Below are 21708 nucleotides of genomic sequence, written 5' to 3'. Positions count from 1 at the left end.
GAACTCTTTTTAATGAGAGTTAAATGAAGAAAGCTGAAAAAGGCCAGTCCTAAGCCTAAGCATCAGTTAGTTACACAATAGGGAATGTGTTTAAAAACCAGAAGGCCAGTGCTTAGTCATCTGGCTTCTATGTGTCTTGTTCTCTGTAGAGGCTTAGATAGTATACTTTATAAATTGCTGGAGAATGGAGATAAAACTTGACGATTTTAGTGGAACTGGCTGTTGTTTCCCTAGAGTAATTCAGTTAAAGTTGCCCTGTGTTGAACATCAGTGAAACAATTTCTCTTTCTTCTTAGGTTCATTCTGTGAAGAGAATTAAATAGGAAAAAAAAATTACATTTCAGATCTTTTTTGTAAGACCAAAATTTTCTGGCCAGTATTTGAACATTGCAAATAATTGTGTAAGTAAAGATTATTCATTTAGACAGTGTTCTCATTTCAACAATAGCTCATTCCTAGTATTTAATTACATGATGTTCCAAATGATATCATATCATTCCAGTAGAATAGGGGAGCTTTCCCAGTCACTGTTTTGAATATTTCATCTAATTAGAGAACAGAACTTTTATGTTGTGAGTGTAATCTAATGTTGTAGGATATAATCTCTATTTTATGTTTTTGGATAAAGAAGATGGGAGAGTGATCAGAGAAGAAATGTTTGAATAAACATTTAACCTAAGTTCAAATGCTCATATGTGCTTTTTATTGATGTAAAACAGGTTACATCAAAAAATAATTTTATATTTTATAGTTTTACTAATCTCTAAGGGTTGTCTGAATGAAATACAGACATTAAAACTGATACCAGGATAGCACAACTAGTGAAAAAATTAATATGACCAACTCTAGTAATTTGCTTAAGAGCACTTAAGACCCAGAAATAGAACCACACAAATGCAAACATCTGATTTTTGACAAAGGTGTAAGAGAAATTCAAAGGAGAAAGGGTATTCTTTTAAACAAATGGTAGTAAAGCAATTAAATATCCATAGACAAAAACAATAAACCTTGATCCACATCATACACTTTTCTTAAAACCAACTCCAAATAGATAACTCAAAACCATAACATTTTTAAAAGGCAACATAGGAGAAAACTCTGGAACCTAGGGCTCGGTTACATGTTCTTAGACATGACACCAAGAGTACCACCCATAAAAAAAAAAATCAGTAATTTGGACTTCATCAAAATTAAAAACATTTGCTCTGAGAAACACCCTTATAAGGAAATTAAAAGACAAGCTATGGAATGAGAGAAAATAATTGTAAAGTACATATCTGACAAAGACTTCTATTAGAATATATAAGAACCTCTCAAAACTCAGCAGTAAAGCTAACAAACAAAACCCCCCAAAATAACCAATAAAATTAGAAAATGTGAAAGACATGAAGAAACATGTCACTGAAGAGGATATAAAGATGACAAATAAGCACATGAAAAAAATGTTCAACATCACTAGCTGTTACAATACGAATGTAATTCAAAATACCATTTGCTATTGTCAGTATTTTAGTTCTTCCAAAAGGAATGTAGTGATATCTCATTTGGATTACATTTGTTATTTCCAGATTTCACAGTCCTACCAGCAATGTATGAGATATCCAGTTCCTCTGCATCCATGTAATCCAAAATGAGATGTCACTACATATCTTTTGGAAGAACCAAAATAGTGACAACACCAAATGCTCGCAGGACTGTGAAATCTGGATAATAGTTTGGCAGTTTCATACAAATACCAAACATATATTTACCACTAGGCAATCGAGCACTTGCACTCTTGAGAATTTATTCTGGGGGTAGAGTGGGAGGTAGGGAAATATGTCCACGTAGAAACCTATACATGATTGTTGAAAGCAGTTTTGTAAGAAATGGCCAGAAACTGAAAACAACAAAAATGTCTTTCAACAAGTGAATGGTTAAAGAAACTGTGATCCATATATACCATTGAATACCACTCAGCAATAAAAAAGAATGAATTATTAATACATACAACTTGGATGTCTTGGACAGATCTCAAGGGCATCATGCTGAGTGAAAAAAAAAGCCAAATTATTCATTTATGTTAACCTACACAACTAATAAAATAACATAAAAGTATGCATACACATTGTATTGAATATCAATGTCTTGGTTTTAATACTGTACTGCAATTATATAAGATGTAACTATTGAGGAAATCTAAGGGAATGCTACACTAGCACCAGTCCTCTTTGTACAGTTTTTTGCAACTTCCTGTATCTACAGTTATTTCAAAATAAAAGTTTAGGCAGGGCACGGTGGCTCACGCCTGTAATCCCAGAACCTTGGGAGGCCAAGGTGGGCAGATCACTTGAGGTCAGGAGTTCGAAACCAGCCTGGCCAACATGGTGAAACCCCATCTCTACTAAAAATACAAAACATTTAGCCGTGTGGTGGAGCATGCCTATAATTCCAGCTACTTGGGAGGTTGAGGCAGGAGAACTGCTTTAGTCTGGAAGGTGGAGGTTGCACTGAGCCGAGATTGTGCCACTGCACTCCAGCCTGGGTGACAGAGCAAGACTCCATCTCAAAATAAAGAAAGAAAGAAAAAGTTTTAAAAAAATACAAACATGGGATGTGATAAACAGTCCTTCCTGACTGGGTTTTGTTGCATATGGATGTGAGATGTCGAACTGTAGCAGGTGATGTCCAAGATGGTGGTCAGCAGGAAGGTGATGGACAAGCCTCCACATGATAAGGGGGCCTGATATAGTTTGGATATTTGTCCCCACCCAAATCTCGTGTTAAAATGTAATCCCCAATATTGTAGGTAGGGCCTGGCGGTGACTGGAATATGGAGGCAGAATCCTCATGAATGGTTTAGCACGTCCCTTTGGTGCCGCCCTCCAGATAGTGAGTGCATTCTTGGAAGATATGTTCTGAGATCTGATAGTTTAAAAGTGTGTGGTGCTTTTCCCTCACCCCTCCAGTTCTCACCATGTGATGTGCTTGCTCCCCTTTGCTTTTTGCCGTAATCGGAAGCTTCCTGAGACCTCCCAGAAGCAAATGCAGTTATGCTTCCGTAGAGCCTGTAGAACCATGAGCCAGTTAACCCTCTTTTCTTTATAATTTACCCAGATTTCTTTATAGCAATGCAAGAATCGGCTAATACAGGGCCTTCAGGATCAAAACCAACTTTCCCACAGAGTACTCATTCAAACCACCAAAGGTCACATTTAAAACAAAGATCTGTCACCTGAACATTGATGAAAATGGGAAGGTCTATTTGCCAGTAATTAGTGCTGAAAACTAGAAGCTGGCAACCAAAACCAACTAAGTAATCTAGTCAGTCTCTCATAGCACTGATGAACTACCTCCAGCCCAAGCATTCCCTTTGGCCTGACCTACCTGAAGAATACTCTAAGGCTTGTAAAAAATTCTGTAAGAATGCTGGAAAGTTTACAAAGCAATATAGTCAAAAGTGACTTGAGGACTGAAATCTACTGCGATTGATTCCAGCAAATGTGAACAGAGCCCTTGCCCCTGAGAGCAGTGCATTCAGACACCCACAAAGGAAGACTCTGTGGAAAATTAACATATGCCATCCCCTGGGTTCACTTGTGGCAGTTACTAGCTTTCCATAGTTTTCTCAGTCAAAAGTGATCTAGGTAACTTGTAAAGAAAAGATGAAAAATTTAAGATGCTTTCATTCTGCTTTGTTTGTTTTAAAAAATCACTGCTTCAACCAACTTCAAAATAATGATTTTCCTTTTTTTGTCCAAAGTTATCCAAAATCTTCAAGCTACACTTAGTGCCTAAGGTTAAAAAAGAAAAAAAAAAAGAAAAAAAAAAAGTGGTTGACCTTCTTCCTTCTGCCCTTGCGACTCCCATTTCTTGCACTCATTTTCTTTTTCATTTATTCACTTCCTCAGACCTAGGCCCTGCCTCCTCCACATAGGAGATGAGAGGACCCAGGTGTTTCTGGTGGCCTTTCCTCTCGCTTATTTGGACTGCTCTGTGTAGGAGTTGGTTTAAATTCTCCTGAATCCCCGTTTATAAGATCATTAAAAAAAAATTTAAAAACAAGCAAACAGCCACGCCCCTCCCCTCCAGCCCTCTCCCTAAAAAATCCGTGGAAAGGGAGAGTCAGCTGTCCTGTAAATAACCAGCTAATGTTACTACAATATAGTCAATGACTCGGGCAAACCTCGATGTCAGGGTGCATGACTGACCTCCGGCCAGACCTGGCCCGCATAGGTAAACCCTATAATAATAGGTCTGCCAGCCAAGAGGATGCTGTGCACACTGCGTGTGGTGAATCTCTCACCAGAAAGACTCCAGAGACAAAGGGTGGCACTCTTCCTGCAGCCAGTTAGATCTTCTGGTCCTTGCAAGCAACGCTAAAGCCAGAATGTCCATTTGAACTTTCAAGCTCATCTGTCGCCGAGTTCCATCGGAATGCGCCACGGGGCTCGATCTCCACTTTCTGGATGCGCGGCCCTCCCACAGCCCTCCCCCGGCACAGTCTGATCCTGTGCGACATTGGAACTGGAATTGGCAGGACTGGGCTATTCAGGGCAGCAGTCTGGGGTCTCGGGGCCTCTGCTGGCTCCTTTGTCCTGGGCGCAGCCAGCCAGCCAGCCAAGGAACAAGACGGACTTCCCTCTTCCTTTGGACTCATAACCTTTGCAGAGTCAAGCTCCCCTTGAAGCTCACTCAATAATATCCTTTAAAATGTGTCTTAAATTGTTTTGACTGCTTCTGTTTTTTTTTTTTTTTTGGAAGAAATAGAAATTGATCTTAGAATTAAAAACAACAACACCACAGACGCACGCACACACACACACACACACACACACACACACACAAACTACAGCAGTAAAGTGGCCTAAGGAGACAAACAAGAAAAAGCCAATATGCTGAATACGGTATAATTGGAAACATGGAAGACAGTTGGCTTCTGATGCCGTCTTTGGATCACTAACTTAACTAAACTTGGAATGACTTATATTTAGTAAATTACTAAGTGACCTAATAAATGACTTCATTGCTTAAGCTTAAAAAAAAAGGCACTAAGATTCTCCTCAAAGCTATTAATATTAAATGCTATAAAATGTAAATAGAAAAATTATTTAAAAATTTAAAATTCTGTCATATATGTACTGAATTGCATCATCTTTGGCAATTTTCAAATGAGACACCCTGGAATATCTCCCAAAGAAATCTAAATTCACCATATTTTATTAAACTACTGAACTGACAGTATATGAAAAACACAGATGTTAAACACAAAATAAATGCAGAAACAAATTCAGATTTTAAAAAGTATAATGGGAGTTTGAGAAACGGCTTTGGTTCTCAGCAAAAGTTAGAAAGTTAGGGATTTTGTCAAGATTTGAAGAGTCTTTAAAATTTGGAAAAGTCTATAAAGGTTTATAAATAAGATTTTCTTAAAGTTCATGTGATATTCCAGAACAAGAGATAACTCTTAAGATTAAGATATTTTAATTTTAGCTTTAAATACTTTTTGTTTTCTCTCTAATTTTGTCACCATGTAAAAATGTTAGTGCAGTATTTTAGTACATGCTTTGAGTTTAATCTATGTTAAACTTTCGAAAATTTTTACATTAGTTCTATGGGTTGAGCCATTAGTGTTTCTACAAATGGTCTTAAGATTGCAAAACTATGCAATTGTATTGAACTAAAAGAACTCATAACAATGAATAACTTCTAAAATGTTTAAGCCTATGAATTCTCACAGTATAACCAATTACATATACTTAATTTGCTTGTTGAATTTTAATTTCTAGAACTTTATTTAACTTTAAAGCCTGAAGCTAATATTTTATTGAGATAATAATTTAATCTTTGGGTACTTGGACAATTTCTAAGGAAAAAAGAGGCAAAACAATGGTCACTAATCATTGTTATATCTACCCTTTTGATTATTTTTATATATTATACTATGGTTATAGAGTAAAAATATATACAATTTTCTTTAAATGGTCAATAAAACTCAAAAGTTATTAATCTGGTAGATTTGGGCTTGTGAAAAATTATTTTTTGGCTTTCTGAGTTCTTTTTATTTTTAATTTGGAAAACAAAATTTGGTTACTTTGGATAAAGATAGTGCTATAATCAGAATGTGTCTTCCAAAATTCATTTGTTTCAAACTTAATCCCAATGCAACAGTATTGGAAGATGGGGCCCAATGAGAGATGTTTAGGTCATGAGTGCTTCATCCTCATTAATATATTAATGCTGCTAAAAATGGGCTTCTGGGAGTGGGTTCAACTTCTGCTCTTCTGACGTATTTGGACACAGTTTGTCTGTTTTTGCTCTTCCACCTTCCACCATGGGAAGATAGAGCAAGAAGGCCCTCACCCAACACCAGATGCTTGTGCCTTGATCTCCCAGCCTCCAGAAATGTGAGAAATAAACTTCTGTTCTTTATAAATTTCTCAGTCTTAGGTATTGACTAAGACCAGATGGTAACATAAACCATAAGATAATACTTGGTGTAGGGGTTACAGAAAAATATAAATATGTATTGTGCTCATTTTGCTAGGGCAGCCATAATGAAGTACCACAGACTGGGTGACTTAATCAACATAAATTAATTTTTCTCACATTTCTGGAAGCTAGAAGCTCAAGATCAAGGTATCCTCAGGGTTGTGTTTCTTTGAGTACTCTCTCCTTGACTTGTAGGTGGCCATCTTATTCCTTTGTCTTCTACTTGCTCCTCTTCTGTGCTTGTATGTATTTTAATCTCCTCCTATAAGACCAATCATGTTGGCTTAGTGCCTATCATTACAACCTTATTTTAACTTAATTTCCTCTTTAAGATACCTTTCTCCAAATATAGTCACATTCTAGTATATTGAGGTTTAAGACTTCAAAACATCAATTTTGGGGAGATATAATTCAACCTATTACATATATATATATATGATAAATATGTGTATTAGTCTGTTCTCACACTACTGTAAAGAACTACTTGAGACTGAGTAATTTATACAGTTCTGTGTGGTGAGGGAGGCCTCAGGAAACTTACTCACATGGTGGAAGGTGAAGAAGAAGCAAGGCATGTCTTACATGGCAGCAGGAGAGTGCAAGAGCAAGAGTGGAACAGCCAAACACTTTCAACCCATCAGATTTCATGAGAACTCACTACTCTCAGGACAGCATGGGGGAAACTTCCCCCATGGTCCAGTCACCTCCTACTAGGTCCCTCCCTCAGTATGTGGGGATTATAATTTGAGATGAGATTTGGGTGGGGACACAAAGCTGAACCATATCATTCCACCCCCAACCCCTCCCAAATCTCATGTCCTTTGCACATTTCAAAACACAATCATGTCTTCCCAATAGTCCCCCAAAGTCTAAACTCTTTCTAGTATTAACCTAAAAGTACAGGTCCAAAGTGTCATCTGAGGCAAGAAAAATCCCTTCTGCCTATGGGCCTGTAAAATCAAAGCATTAGTTAATTAAAAGATACAATAGGGGTACAGGCATTGCATAAATTCTTCCATTCCAAATGGGATAAATTGGCCAAAACAAAGGGGTTACAGAAACCCAATAAGGCCATCATTAAATCTTAAAGCTCTGAAATAATTTCCTTTCACTCCATGTCTCACATCTAGGGCATGCTGGTGCAACGTGGGCTCCCAAGGTCTTAGGCAACTCCACCGCTGTGACTCTGCAGGGTACAGCCCTCGTGGCTACCTTCACAAGCTGATATTGAGTGCCTGAAGTTTTTCCAGGTGCACAGTGCAAGCTGTCAGTGTATCTACTATTCTGGAGTGTGCAAGATGGACCCTCTCCTCACAGCTTCACTAGGCAGTGCCCTAGTGGGGACTCTGTGTGGAGGCTCAAACCCTACATTTCCCCTCTGCATTGCCCTGGTAGAGGTTCTCCATGAGGGCTCCACTCCTGCAGCAAACTTCTTTCTGGACATTCAGCTATTTCTTTAATGCTCTGAAATCTAGGAAGAGGCTCCCAAAGCTCAACTCTTGTCTTTTTTGCCCCTGCAGGCCCAAAACCAAGTGAAAGCTGACAAGGCTTGGGGCTTGCACTCTCTGAAGCCATGCCTGGAGGTGTACCTTGGCCCCTTTTAGACATGGCTGAAGCTGGAGTAGCTGTAATGCAGGGCGCCATGTCCTAAGGCTGCACAAAGCAGTGAAGCCTTGACCTGGCCTACAAAATCATTTTTACCTCCTAGGCCTCTGGACCTGAGATGGGAGGGGCTGCTGTAAATATTTCTGAACTGAACTGCCTGGGAGACATTTTCTCCATTGTCCTGGCTATTAACGTTTGGCTCCTTGTTACTTATGCAAATTTCTGCAGCCAGCTTGAATTTCTCTTCAGAAAATAGATTTTTCTTTTTTACTGCATGGTTAGACTGCAAATTTTCCAAACATTTATGCTCTGCTTCCCTTTAAACTTAAGTTCCAATTTCAGACTATCTCTTTGTGAATGTGTATAACTATACACTGTCAAGAAAAAACAGATCACCTCTTGAATGCTTTACTGCTTAGACATTTCTTCTGCTAGATACCCTAAATCATCTCACTCAAGTTCAAAGTGCTATATATCTCTAGGGCAGGGCTAAAAGACTGCCAGTCTCTTTTCTAAGGCATAGCTAAAGTGACCTTTACTCCAGTTCCCAATAAGTTTCTCATCTCCATTTGAGACCCCCTGAGCCTGGACTTCATTGTCCATATTACTATCAGCATTTTGGTCAAAACCATTTAACAAGACTCTAGGAAGTTCCAAACTTTCCCACATCTTCCTGTCTTCTTCTGAACCCTCCAAACTCTTCCAACCTGTGCCCGTCAAAGTTGCTTTCACATTTTCAGTTATCTTTATAGAAGTGCCCCAAACTTCTGGTACCAATTTTCTGTATTAGTCCATTCTCACACTGCTATAGAGAAATTTTGAGACTGGGTAATTTATAAAGAAAAGAATTTTAATTGACTCACAGATTCACATCACTGGGGAGACCTCAGGATACTTACAATCATAGCAGAAGTTGAAAAGAAAGCAAGACATGTCTGACATAGTGGCAGGAGAGAGAGAGTGAGGGGGGATCTGCAAAAACACTTTTAACCTGTTGGATTTTGTGAGAACTCACTTAATATCATGAGAACAGCATGGAAATTACCACCTTCATGATCCAGTCACCTCTCACCAGGTCCCTCCCTCAACATGTGGGGATTACAATTCAAGATGAAACTTGGGTGGGGCACGGCCAAACCATATCAATATGGTTTGGTTAATATCCCAGTATCTCATCCTATGGACTTTTTAGATTGGTGAAAGGATCTGTTGTCTTGGTTTAATTTGGGCACTCTTACCTCCTGGTCTAGAAGAAAACTAAAAACTATTTTCTTAGTATTTGCTATGTTTCAATACTCAAATATATGATTTCCAGAATCTTAAATGCAGTTACAAAGCCACTGTCCCCCAAATAATCATTCACCAAAATAATAAAATCTAAATTTTATAAATGTTGAATTTATCAAAAGAAAAAAACTTATTATGTGATCATGACTCCACAAAGAGTGATCCAGATTTGGACTGATCATATCCCCAGATTATATTGATTTGCTGTCCAGCACAGGCATAAGAACAAGAAAATATAGAGAGCTGTGTCCTCTTGCAATAATATGATAACATATTTGTTTTGTCCCAGGAAACTCTTCACTAGGAAGATAGGATTATAAACCAAAAAATAACCACTGTTTACTTCAGGAAATTACTGTGACCTGAATTGTCTGGGCAAACAGTTTGCTCCTTTGGACAAACAGCTCTCTTGTCTGGAAAACAGAATGTTCACTGGTGCAAACAGCTAACATAATGTATGAGATTTTACAAATCCAAACCTGCCCTTCATAATGCTCACCATTCTAAACAATGATTTAGACTGAGTATTCTTACTTTATCTCCCTTTTTTGAAATATAGTGAGGACTCTGTCAAAGTGGTGATTTTCCTTTTAGTAGAAAATCTGATCAACTTACCATTGTTTGATTAAAAGACTTTTAAAATAATCTTCTTGGGGATATAACGGTTGATATGTTTTACACCTAAACTGTAAGTAACATGTTAAAGTTATTAAGAATAATTGGTTTGCTATATTTACATACAGTTTTGAGAATTTTAGTCTTATTTCCCCAGTGTTAAATTTTATCTTTCACATAAATTCACACTAAGTTAAAAACACATAGAATAACCTAGTATCAATGATAATAATATGTTATAATAGTGAATAACATAATTATAGAGGCTAAAAATAGATTAGTGGTTACCAATGGTTAGGAATTAGGGGAAGGTGTGAGTGTAGCTACTAAGAAGTTACATAAGGCGCCTCTGGTAATGGTACAGTAATGTATATCATGATTGTGATGGTGATTACAGAAAGCAACACATGTGATAGCATTTTACAGAGCTACACATATACACATGCACACATGTATGCATTCCAAGTACAGGTATGACTGGTGACTCCTGAATAAACTCTATGAATTTTACCAATTTTGATTTCCTGGTTTTGACATTGTACCATAGCTATGGATAATACTGACATTGAAGGAGGCTGGGTGAAGGGTGCACTGGACCGCCCTGTACATTTCTTTGCAAGTTCCTGTGAATCCATAATTATTTTTTAAAAGTTTAAGAAAAAGCCCAACAAGATCACTTAATTTAAATTTTGGTGACTTAACACATAATCAAATTATTTTATTGATTCTTCTAAAAATTGTATTCAATGCTGAAATTTGATACTGCAGTGAAGCAGTGGCAGACACTGTGCCTTGACTACCTAACACCATTTACTTTTCCCCTTCCTGCCAAAGGTCACTTCTCATTATAAAGGCTGAAAATGTCAGATTCCCATTTGTCAGGCTCTCTTGCAGTAAAGCTAGGTCATAGTGCTGGCCAAAAAGACGAAAGAAAAACTGTATATGTGTGTGTGTTTGTGTCTGTGTGTATATGTGTGTGTCTGAAAGAGAGAGAAATCTGTTATATATGAGAGCATCTGACATCTTCCTCGTTAAAAAGAGAGTGCTGTGATGACAGAACCTTAACTTTCTTTTTCCTTTGAATGTTATTGGTCAAGGATGTGATACAAAGAGATGGAACATTAATTTTAAAACCATGAAGCCACAAACTGAAAATAAGCAGCCAGCTTGCTTAGGATAATGAGTGGAAAGGCATTGATATTTTAGTGGCATTGAGACATTGAATTCACCTTGAAAGTATCTACCTTTAGACTTCTTGTTATTTACGATAAATGTTTATTTCATTATTAAATTAATTGTCAATAGGTTATTTCATTATTTGCAGCCAACAACATCTGTAATTCAAATATTTGACACATTAATGATTTTTTGAGTAATAAGTTATTTGCTAGAACTTTCTATTTTATATGAAATAATATCCTCTCAAGAAACATCATATGCCTTCATAGAGACATTTAAAGAGCACTTTAAAAAATCAATTTGTCATAGTCATTTAGAAGCTGAGATTTTAACAATTAGCCAAATTCAAAACATCACACATTAAAATAGATTATCAAAGAAAAATCATTTGTTCAGGTACTTGTGTGCACATTTAGGCTTCAATTAAAATTTAGTGATGGTGAGAAAGAGTGAATGATAATGCCACTTTTTGTTGAATACTTGTCACTTTTTCTTAAGAAAACTTCAAAATAGATATAAACTTTTAAATAAAAAATGCCGTTATATTTCCTTTTAATACACTGAAATGAGCATAATGAAATGAATATCTAATTTCCTGAGTCTTCTATGCAAATAATCAATAAAATACAACAAAGAATAACCTACAAGAATCCTGAAAATTAAATAACGAGTTTATTCATATGTTGAACACCTCAATGTAAACTATTTTCACAAATTGTAATTGAGATAATAAACATTATTTTATTAAGTAATGTACTCCACTATGAAACTGTATTAAAAAGCATTGAAACATTACCACATTTGTTTCAGTCCTCTGTGGACATTTTTCTTTTTCTATTTTCCTCTTTTATATATTTGAACAAATTCAGAGCTCCAGCCTTCATGAAAGGTAAAGAAAATGGGCTTTTGTTTATTATTGTGCTTTTCAAATTGAGGAAACTGTTTCAACACATTTTTGAAAACGATGGCAGTGATCTCATTCAGTTATAATTCCATAGCTTCATTTAGGGCATATTTAATGGTCAGGTCTATCTCTAGTCATCATTTGCAGCATTACACACTGAGCTATATTCAATAATTTTCATTAATTTATATAACAATATTTGCACAAAATTACATTAGAAAATGTGTATACTTTGCATTTTTGCAATAATATGAAATTTAAATGTGTAAATGATGCAAGTGGAACTGGCTTGAAAACTTTTGTTAATATTTACAATTTCTATTTTTTCATCTTTTTCTTTAAACAGGTAAAATTTTAACTGTATGTAATTTTTAAGAGCACTTCAAGCTTAATAAAGGGACATCAGATAAGAGGGACTCAGAATAGCCTATATTTTGACTTTTAAAAAGGAATTAATCAAAGTATTAAATTATCTTTTTTATTTGACTTATAAAGGCATAAAAATATAGGACTGCTATTGACTTTTTTGGTGACAAATTAGCTTAGAGACCTTGACTTTTCCTCTGTCATATAGTTCTAGAAAGCAAAGTTTGCAAACTGCAGAGATCTTAAAGGAAAAAAAAAATATTTCTAGTTGTTCCTTTGGAAAATATTTAGATTCATTTTTCTGCAGTCAGGTGAAATGGAAGTTTAAAGTTGAGACTTATTTCAGTTATAAATATAATTTTAAAATAATACTTTTGCATACCTCATTTTGTTATATAAAAATATACTTGCTAAAATCTAAAATATCAAAAGCTAATTACTGAGAGAAACAATATATGTAATGTAATATTAGTAACAAAATTCCAGGAAATGTACATGGAAACTGAGAAGAAGCTGTCAGGGTCTTTATAATTCCCATGAAATCAGTATATTCTGTCATCTTGATATTGATGATTTGAGAACTGTAAGTCTAATATCAATTTAATAAGAACATGAATTCCTGCAAAAGAAAAAATAACATGCATATTATATAAGTTTACAAGAATGAAAAAAGTTCAAGAAAACATTGCACACAGAGAAAAATATATGGCAGTGAACAAATAGCCAGGAAGCCCCAAATATAGCATGCACAATAAAATATAAAAGAAGAAATGTATCAGCTTGACAATTCACATAAATAGTTAAATTTGTTTATGCAACAAATAGTTTCTCAAAATACGTTCTAAATCAAGTCCATTCATATGATGTATGCAGAGCTACATTTAAAATGACATGGGGGAACTAGGGTGGAGCGGAGCAAGATGACCGAAGAGAAACCTCTACTGATCATTCTCCTACACAGGAACATCAAATGTAACAACTCTCTACACACGCAAAAAGTACTGCATAAGAATAAAACAAATGAGGTGAGTAATCACAGTACCTGGCTTTAACTTCATATAGCTGAAAGAAGCACTGTAAAGGGTAGAAAAGAAAGCCTTGAATATCTGATGCACCCCTTCTCTTATCCCCTGACAGCAGCCACATGGTGTAAAGAGAAAATTTGCACTTTGGGGAGGGACAGCACAAGTGGTTATGAGAGTTCGCATTGAACTGAGTGCTGCCTTGTCACAGTAGAAAGCAAAACCAGGATGAACTCAGCGGATGCCTGCTCACAGAGGAAGCATTTAGACTGGCCCCAGCCAGAGGTGAATTCCCCATCGTAGTGATTGGAACATGAGTTCTGGCAAGTCTTGCCTCATGGGCTGAAGTGCTTTGGGGTTCTAAGTCAACTTGAAAGGTAAGCTAGGCCCCAAGGATGGCAATTCTTCAGCAAGTGCTAGTGCTGTTTTAGGCTTGGAGCTAGTAGACTTGCAGGGCACATGTTCTAGTGAGACACCAGCTGATGTGGCTAAGGGTGTACTTGCACCACCCGTCCCCAAATCCCTGAGCAGCACAGCTCACAGGAACAAAAGTGCCTGTATCCTTCTGCTTGAGGAGAGGAAAGAATATAGAGGACTGTGTCTTGCATCCTGGATACTAGCTTAGCCACAGTAGGATAGGGCACTGGCTACAGCTGGGGGGGCGCCCATTCCAGGCCCTATCTTCTGGAAAGCATTTCTAGACAAACGCTGGGACAGAAGGGGACTCACTGCCTTGAAGGGAAGGACCTAGTTCTGGCAGGATTTATCACCTGCTGACTAAGGACCCCTTGGGCCCTGAAGAACAAGCAGTGATATCCAGGTAGTACACCATGAGCCATAGGTAAGTCTGAGATGTGCTGGCTTCAAATGAGACCCAGCACACTCCCACCTGTGGTGGCTACAGTGAGACTCCTTCAGCTTGAGAAAAGCAGAGGGTAAAGGGATCTTCGTCTTGTGTCTTAGATACCAGCTTGGACACACTGGGGTAGAGTACCAAGCAGGTTCTTGGGGTCCCTGATTCTAGCCTTGTTTCTTATACAGCATTTTTGGATCTTCCCTGGGCAAGTCGGGAACTCACTGCCATGAAAGGTGATTCCCAAACCTGGCAGCATTCACCACAAGGTGACTAAAGAGCACTTGGATCTTAAATAAGCATCAGCAGTAGCATGGCAGCACTCCTTGTGGGCCTCTGGTGATGGTGGTGGCCATAAGAAGAGACTTGTCTGCCCCTGGAAAGGGGAGGGTAGATGGGAAGAACTTTATCTTGTACTTTGAGTGCCAACTGAGCTGCAGAAGGATAGAGCACCAGGTAGATTTTCAAGGTATTTGATTCCAGTCCATGGTTCTTTGACAGCTCTGAACCCAGCTGGGGCCCAGGGGAACTTGCTGACCTGAAGGGAAAAAACACAAGCTTAGCTGTCTTCACCACCTGCTGATTGTAGAACCCTAGGACCTTAAGTGAACATAGGCGGGAGACAAGTAGTGGTTCCAGCAGGCCTTGGGTGAGACCTAGTGCTGTGTTGGCTTTAGATATAACACGGCAGAGTCTCAGTGCTGGTGGCCAAAGGTCACCCCACCTCTGGCTCCAGGCAGGTCAAGAGATAGATAGATAGATAGAGAGAGAGAGAGAGAGAGAGAGAGAGAGAGAGAGATTGTTTTTGAGGAAGTAAGGGAAGAAAACAAATTTCTGCTTGGTAATCTAGAGAAGTCTTCCAGATCTTATCCAAGACTCAAGGAAGTACCTGGGCCAGTGTACAAGAACTACAACATTACTAGATTTACATTGTCACCTAATGCAGATATGGTTTAAATCATAACACCCAAATCACTTCAGATTCCTGGAAAGCCTTCACAAGAAGGGCAGGTACAAACAAAGCCCAGGCTGAAAAGACTATAATAAATAACTAACTCTTCCATGGGTGTCCAGAAACTGATGAACGCCCACAAGCTTCAAGACCATCCAGGAAAATAAGACCTCACCAGGTGAACTGAATAAGGCACCAGGGAGCAACTCTGGAGAAATAGAGATTTGTAACCTTTCAGAGAGAGAATTCAAAATAGCTATTTTGAGGAAACTTAAAGAAATTCAAGACAACACAGAGAAAGAATTTAGAATTCTATCAGATAAATTTAACAAACAGATTGAAATATTAAAAAGAAGCAGAAATTCTGAGTTGAAAAATGCAACTGACATACTGAAGAATGCATCAGAATCTCTTAATAGCAGAATTAAGCAAAAAAACAGAATTAGTGGGCCTGTCAACAGGCTATGTAAAAATACATAGTCAGAGGAGACAAAAGAAAAAAAAAAAAGAATAAAAAACAATGAAACATTCATACAGGATCTAGCAAATTGCCTCAAAAGGGCAAATCTAAGAGAGCTATTAGCCTTAAAAAGGAGGTAGAGATAGAGGGGTACACAGTTTATTCAAAGGGATAATAACAGCAAACTTCCCAAACTTCAATATTCAAGTATAAGAAGGTTATAGAATATAAAGCAGATTTAACCCAAAGAATTTATCTATATTCAAGTGTAAGAAGTATATGAAACACCACTCAGATATAACCCAAAGAAGACTACCTTAAGACATTTAATAATCAAACTCCAAAACGTCAAGGATAAAGAAAGGATCCTAAAAGCAGCAACAGAAAATAAACAAATAACATACAATGTAGTGCCAGTACATCTGTCAGACTTTCCAGCAAAAAACTTACAAGCTAGGAGAGAGTGGCATGACGTATTTAAAGTACTGAAGGAAAAAAAACTTTTATGCTAGAATAGTGCATCTGGTGAAAATATCCTTCAAACATGAAGGAGAAATAAGGACTTTACCAGACAAACAGAAGCTGAGATATTTTGCCACCACCAGACCTGTCCTACAAGAAATGCTAAAGGGAGTTCTTCAGTCATAAAGAAGGAGATGTTACTAAGCAATAAGAAATTATCTGAAGGTACAAAACTCACTGGTAATAGTAAGAACAAAGAAAAACACAAAATATTATAACTGTAATTGTTGTGTGTAAACTACTCTGATCTAAGTAGAAAAACTAAAAGATGAACCAATTCAAAATAATTGCTACAACCATTTTTGAAGACATATACAGTATAATAAGACATAAAGAGAAATAACAAAAAGTTAAAAAAACAGTGGGATTAAATTGAAGTGTAGAGTATTTATTAGTTTTCTTTTTGCTTGTTTATGCAATCAGTTTAAAATAATCAGTTATAAGAGAGTAATTGAAAACCTAGTAACCTCAAATAAAAAAATAACAATTGATACACAAAATATAAAAAGTGAGAAATTAAATTTTATTAACAGAGAAAATCACCTTCACTAAAAGGAAGATAGGAAGGAAGGAAAGAAGGAGGAAAAGACCACAAGACAACTGAAAAGAAATAACAAAATGGCAGGAGTAAGTCCTTACTCATTGATAATAACATAGAATGTAAATAGACGAAACTCTCCAATAAAAAAACTCAGTGGCTGAGTGGATAACAAAATGAGACCCAATGATCTGTTGTCTACAAGAAACACATTTCACCTATAAAGACACACACAGATTGAAAACAAAATGATAGAAAAAATTTCCATGTCAATGGAAGCCAAAAAACAAAAAACCAAACCAAAACAAAAACAAAAACAAAGCAGGAGTATCTATACTTGTATCAGACAAAAGAGGTTTCAAGACTAAATCCATAAGAAGAAACAAAAAGGTCATTATATGATGATAAAGGGGTCACTTCAGCAAGAGGAAATAACAATTGTAAACGTATGTGTACCAAACACTGGAGCACCCAGATATATAAAACAAATATTAATTGAACTAGAGAGAGAGAGGTATACCATGATACAATAATAGCTGGAGGCTTCAACACCCCATGTACTCATTGAACAGATCTTCCAGAGAGAAAATCAAGAAGAAAAATGTGGGACTCAGTCTGCACTATGGACTAAATAGATCTAAGAGATATTTACAGAACATTTCATCCAGTGGATGCAGAATACACATTCTTCTCCTCAGCACATGGATCATTCTCAAGGATAAAGCATACGTTAGGTCACAAAATGAGTCTTAAATCATTGAAGAAAATGAGAATAGTATCAAGAATCTTCTCTGACCACAATGAAATAAAACTCAAGATCTATGACAAGAGGAATTTCAGAAACTATGTAAATACTTCGAAATTAAACAATATGCTCCTGAATGATCAGAGGGTCAAGAAAGAAATTAAGGGGAAAACTGAAAAATTTTCTTCAAATAAACAACAATGCAAACACAACATACCAAGACCAATGGGGTGCAGTGAAAGTAGTACTAAGAGGGATGTTTATAGTACAAATGCCTGTATCAAAAATAAAGACAAATGTTACAAAAATAACTTAATGATGCATCTTAACAGACTTATAAAGAGCAAATCAAACCCAAACTTAGTGAAAGAAATAAATATCACAGCAGAAATAAATTATACTGAAAACAATATATAAGATCAACAAAATGAAAAGTTGTTTTTCAAAAAGATAAAATTGACAAACCTCTAGCAAGACCAAGAAAAAAGTGAGAAAATCCAAGTAAAATCAGAGATCAAAAAAGAGATATTACAACCGATACCATAGGAATTAAAAGGATCTTTAGTAGCTACTATGTGCAACTATATGTCTAAGTTTGAAAATCTAGAATACATGGATAAATTCCTAGACACATAGAATCTACCAAGACTGAACCATGACAAAATCTGAATAGACCAATAACAAAACTTGAGCAGACCAATAACAAGTAAAAAGAACGAAGCCATAATAAAAAGCCTTGCAGCAAAAGGAGCCCAGAGCCCAGTGGATTCATTGCTGAATTCCACCAAACATTCAAAGAAGAACTATTACCAATCCTACTGAAACTATTCTGAAAAATAGAGGAAGAAGGAATACTTCAAAACTCATTCTACAAGGCCAGTATTGTCTTGATACCAAAAACAGACAATTACACATCAAGAAAAGAAAACTATAGGTCAATATTAATGAATACTGATGCAAAAGTCATCAACAAAATACTTGCAAACCAAAGTCAACAATACATTGAAAAGATTATTCATCATCAACCAATGGGATTTATTCCAGAAGTTTAAGGATGGTTCAACATATGCAAATTAACTAATGTGATACAGCACATCAACCAAATGAAGGACAAAAACATGATTATTTCAATTCATGCTGAAAATGCTTTTTATAAAATTTAACATCTCTTCATGATAAAAAATCCTAAAAAATTTGAGTATAGAAGAATATAACTCAACATAATAAAAGACATATACAGTAGACACATAGCTAGTATTATATTGAATGGGGGAAAACTAAAGGCCTTTCCTGTAAGATTCAGAACATGAGAAGGATGGTCACTTTCACCACTGTTATTCAACATAGTACTGGAAGTCCTAGCTACAGCAATCAGACAAGAGAAAGAAATAAAAGGCATCCAAATAGAAAAAAAAAGGTAACAAATTATCCTTGTTTGCAGATGATATAATCTTATATTTGATAAAACTTAAAGACTCCACAAAAAACTATTCAAACTGATAAATAAATTCAGTAAAGTTGCAGCATACAGAATAAATATACAAAAATCAGTAGCATTTCTATATGCTAACAGCAAATAATCTGAAAAAGAAATCAAGAATGTAATACCATTTACAATAGCTACAAATAAAATACCTAGGAGTTAACTTAAACTAAGAAATGAAAGTTCTCTATAAGAAAAACTAGAAAAACTATGAAACATCAATGCAAAAATTGGAGCAGACACAAAGAAATGAAAGAATTCCATGTTCATGGACTGGAAGAACCAATGTTGTTAAAATATCCATACTACCTAAAGTGATCTATAGATTCAGTGAAATCTCTATCAAAATATCGATGGCATTCTTCACAGAAAAAGAAAAAAAATCCTAAAATTTATATGAAGACACAAAAGTCCCAGAATAGCCAGAGATATCCTGAACAAAAAGAAGAAAAAGTGGAAGAATCACATTACTTGACTTTAAGCTGTATTACAAAGCTATAGTAACCAATACAGTATGGTACTGGCATTTCAAAAAAAAAAAAAAAAAAAAAAAGACACATAGACCAATGGAACAGAATAGAGAACCACATATTTACAGTGGATTGATTTTTGACAAAGTTGCTAAGAACATACATTGGGGAAAAATAGTCTCTTCAATAAATAGTGCTGGTAAAACTAGATAACGACAGGCAGAAGAACAAAACTATGCCCCTATCTCTCATCATATATAAAAATTGTTCCAAAATGGGTTAAAGACTTAAATCTAAGACCTCAAACTATGAAACTAATACCAGCGAACATTGGAGAAGTCTCCAGAACACTGGTCTGCGCCAAGATTTCTTGAATAATATACTACAAGCCCAGTTAACCAAAGCAAAAATTGACAAATGGAATCACAAGTTTAAAATCTTCTGCGCAGCAAAGGAAACAATCAGCAAACTGAGGCAACAACCCACAGAATGAGAGAAAATATTTGCAAACTACCCACCTGACAAGGGATTAATGATCAGAATATAAAAGGAGCTCAAACAACTCTATAGGAAAAAAAAAATCTAATAATTTGATTAAAAAATGAGCAAAAGGGCCGGGTGCAGTGGCTCACTCCTGTAATCCCAGCACTTTAGGAGACCAAGGTGGGCGGATCATGAGGTCAGGATTTCGAGACCAGCCAGACCAATATAGTGAAACCCCATCTCTACTAAAAAAAAATAGAAAAATTACCCAGGTGTTGTGGTGTGTGCCTGTAATCCCAACAACTCAGGAGGCTGAGGCAGGAGAATGTCATGAACCCAGAAGGTGGAGCTTACAGTGAGCCAAGATCATGCCATTGTACTCCAGCCTGGGTGATAGAGTGAGACTCCATCTCAAAAAAAAAAAAAAAAAAAAAAAAAAAAAAAAAGAGCAAAAGATCTAGCCATTTCTCAAAAGAAGACACATAAATGGCAAACAAATATATGACAAGTTGAAAAAAAAAAGATGCTCAACATCATCCATTATCAGAGAAATGAAAATCAAAACTACAATGATATTCATCTCCCCCTGCCCCCAATTAAACTGGCTTTTATCTAAAAGATAGGCAATAACAAATGCTGGCAGGGACCTGGAGAAAAGGGAACCCTTGTACACTGTTGATGGGAATGTAGATTAGTGCAACCATATGGATGGAACATAGTTTGGAAGTTCCTTAAAAAAATGGTCCTGGAATCCCACCACTAGGTATATACCCAAGAGAAAGGAAATTAGTGTATCAAAGAGATATTAACACTCCTATTTTTATTGCAGCACTATTCACAATAGCCAAGACTTGAAAGCAACTTAAGTGTTCATCAACAGATGAATGATGAAAATGTGGTACATATACACAATGGAGTACTATACAGCCCTAAAAAAGAATACTCATTTTCAGCAACATGGATGGAACTGGAGGTCATTATGTTACATTAAATAAGCCAGGCACAGAAAGACAAACTTGACATGCTCTTACTCATTTATGGGAGCTAACAATTAAAACAATTTAACTCATGGAGATCAAGAGCAGAGGGATGGTTACCAGAGGCTGTGAAGGGTAGTGGAGGGGAAAAAGGTCTATTTCAAAAATAATTTAAAAGAAGGAAAACAACTTACATTTTGATAGGACAGCAGGATGACTATAGTCTAAATAATAATTTAATTTTACGTTTAAAAATAAGTAAAATACTAAAATTGGATTGTTTGTAACACAAAAGATAAATTCTTGATGTGATGGATACTTCATTTACTCTGATGTAATTATTACACATTGCATGCCTGTATCAAAATATCTCATGTATTCCATAAATATATACTGCTACTATGTACCCAGAAAAATTTTAAAAAAAACAAAAAAATAGAAAATAATATAGAAAGTTAGAATGCAAAGCATATATAAAGCCAACCCAAAATGGAAAAAAAGCAAGTGTCAGCATACTTTTATGAGAAAATGTAAAATTTGACATTGAAAATATTAAGTTGAAAATCATCAGTCATTCATATTTATAAATAATGCAGTTTGCTAATAAATTAAACCTCTCAAGAAACTAGCAATCATAAGGAGTGACATTACCAAGAAGAAGTAGCTTGTCACTCTCCCTTTACACGTTTGCAGCTAATAACCATCTATTCATGGATCAGTGCTCTCTGGGGGAAAGTCAGAGACCGTCAGGAGGCTCCTACTCACTGGACATTGAA

General features: G+C 36.2%; 1 pseudogene; it reads left to right on the top strand.

The window, feature by feature from the left end:
* Nucleotides 1–2592: 2592 nt before the first annotated feature.
* LOC119621075 (ubiquitin-conjugating enzyme E2 L3-like) lies at nucleotides 2593–3443 on the top strand (annotated as a pseudogene).
* Nucleotides 3444–21708: the final 18265 nt, after the last annotated feature.

The sequence above is a fragment of the Chlorocebus sabaeus genome, chromosome 7 (assembly GCF_047675955.1).
Source record: "Chlorocebus sabaeus isolate Y175 chromosome 7, mChlSab1.0.hap1, whole genome shotgun sequence".
In the NCBI taxonomy this organism is placed as follows: Eukaryota; Metazoa; Chordata; class Mammalia; order Primates; family Cercopithecidae; genus Chlorocebus; species Chlorocebus sabaeus.
Note: the sequence above shows the minus strand (reverse complement) of the source record. Positions and strands in the feature narration are given on the sequence as shown.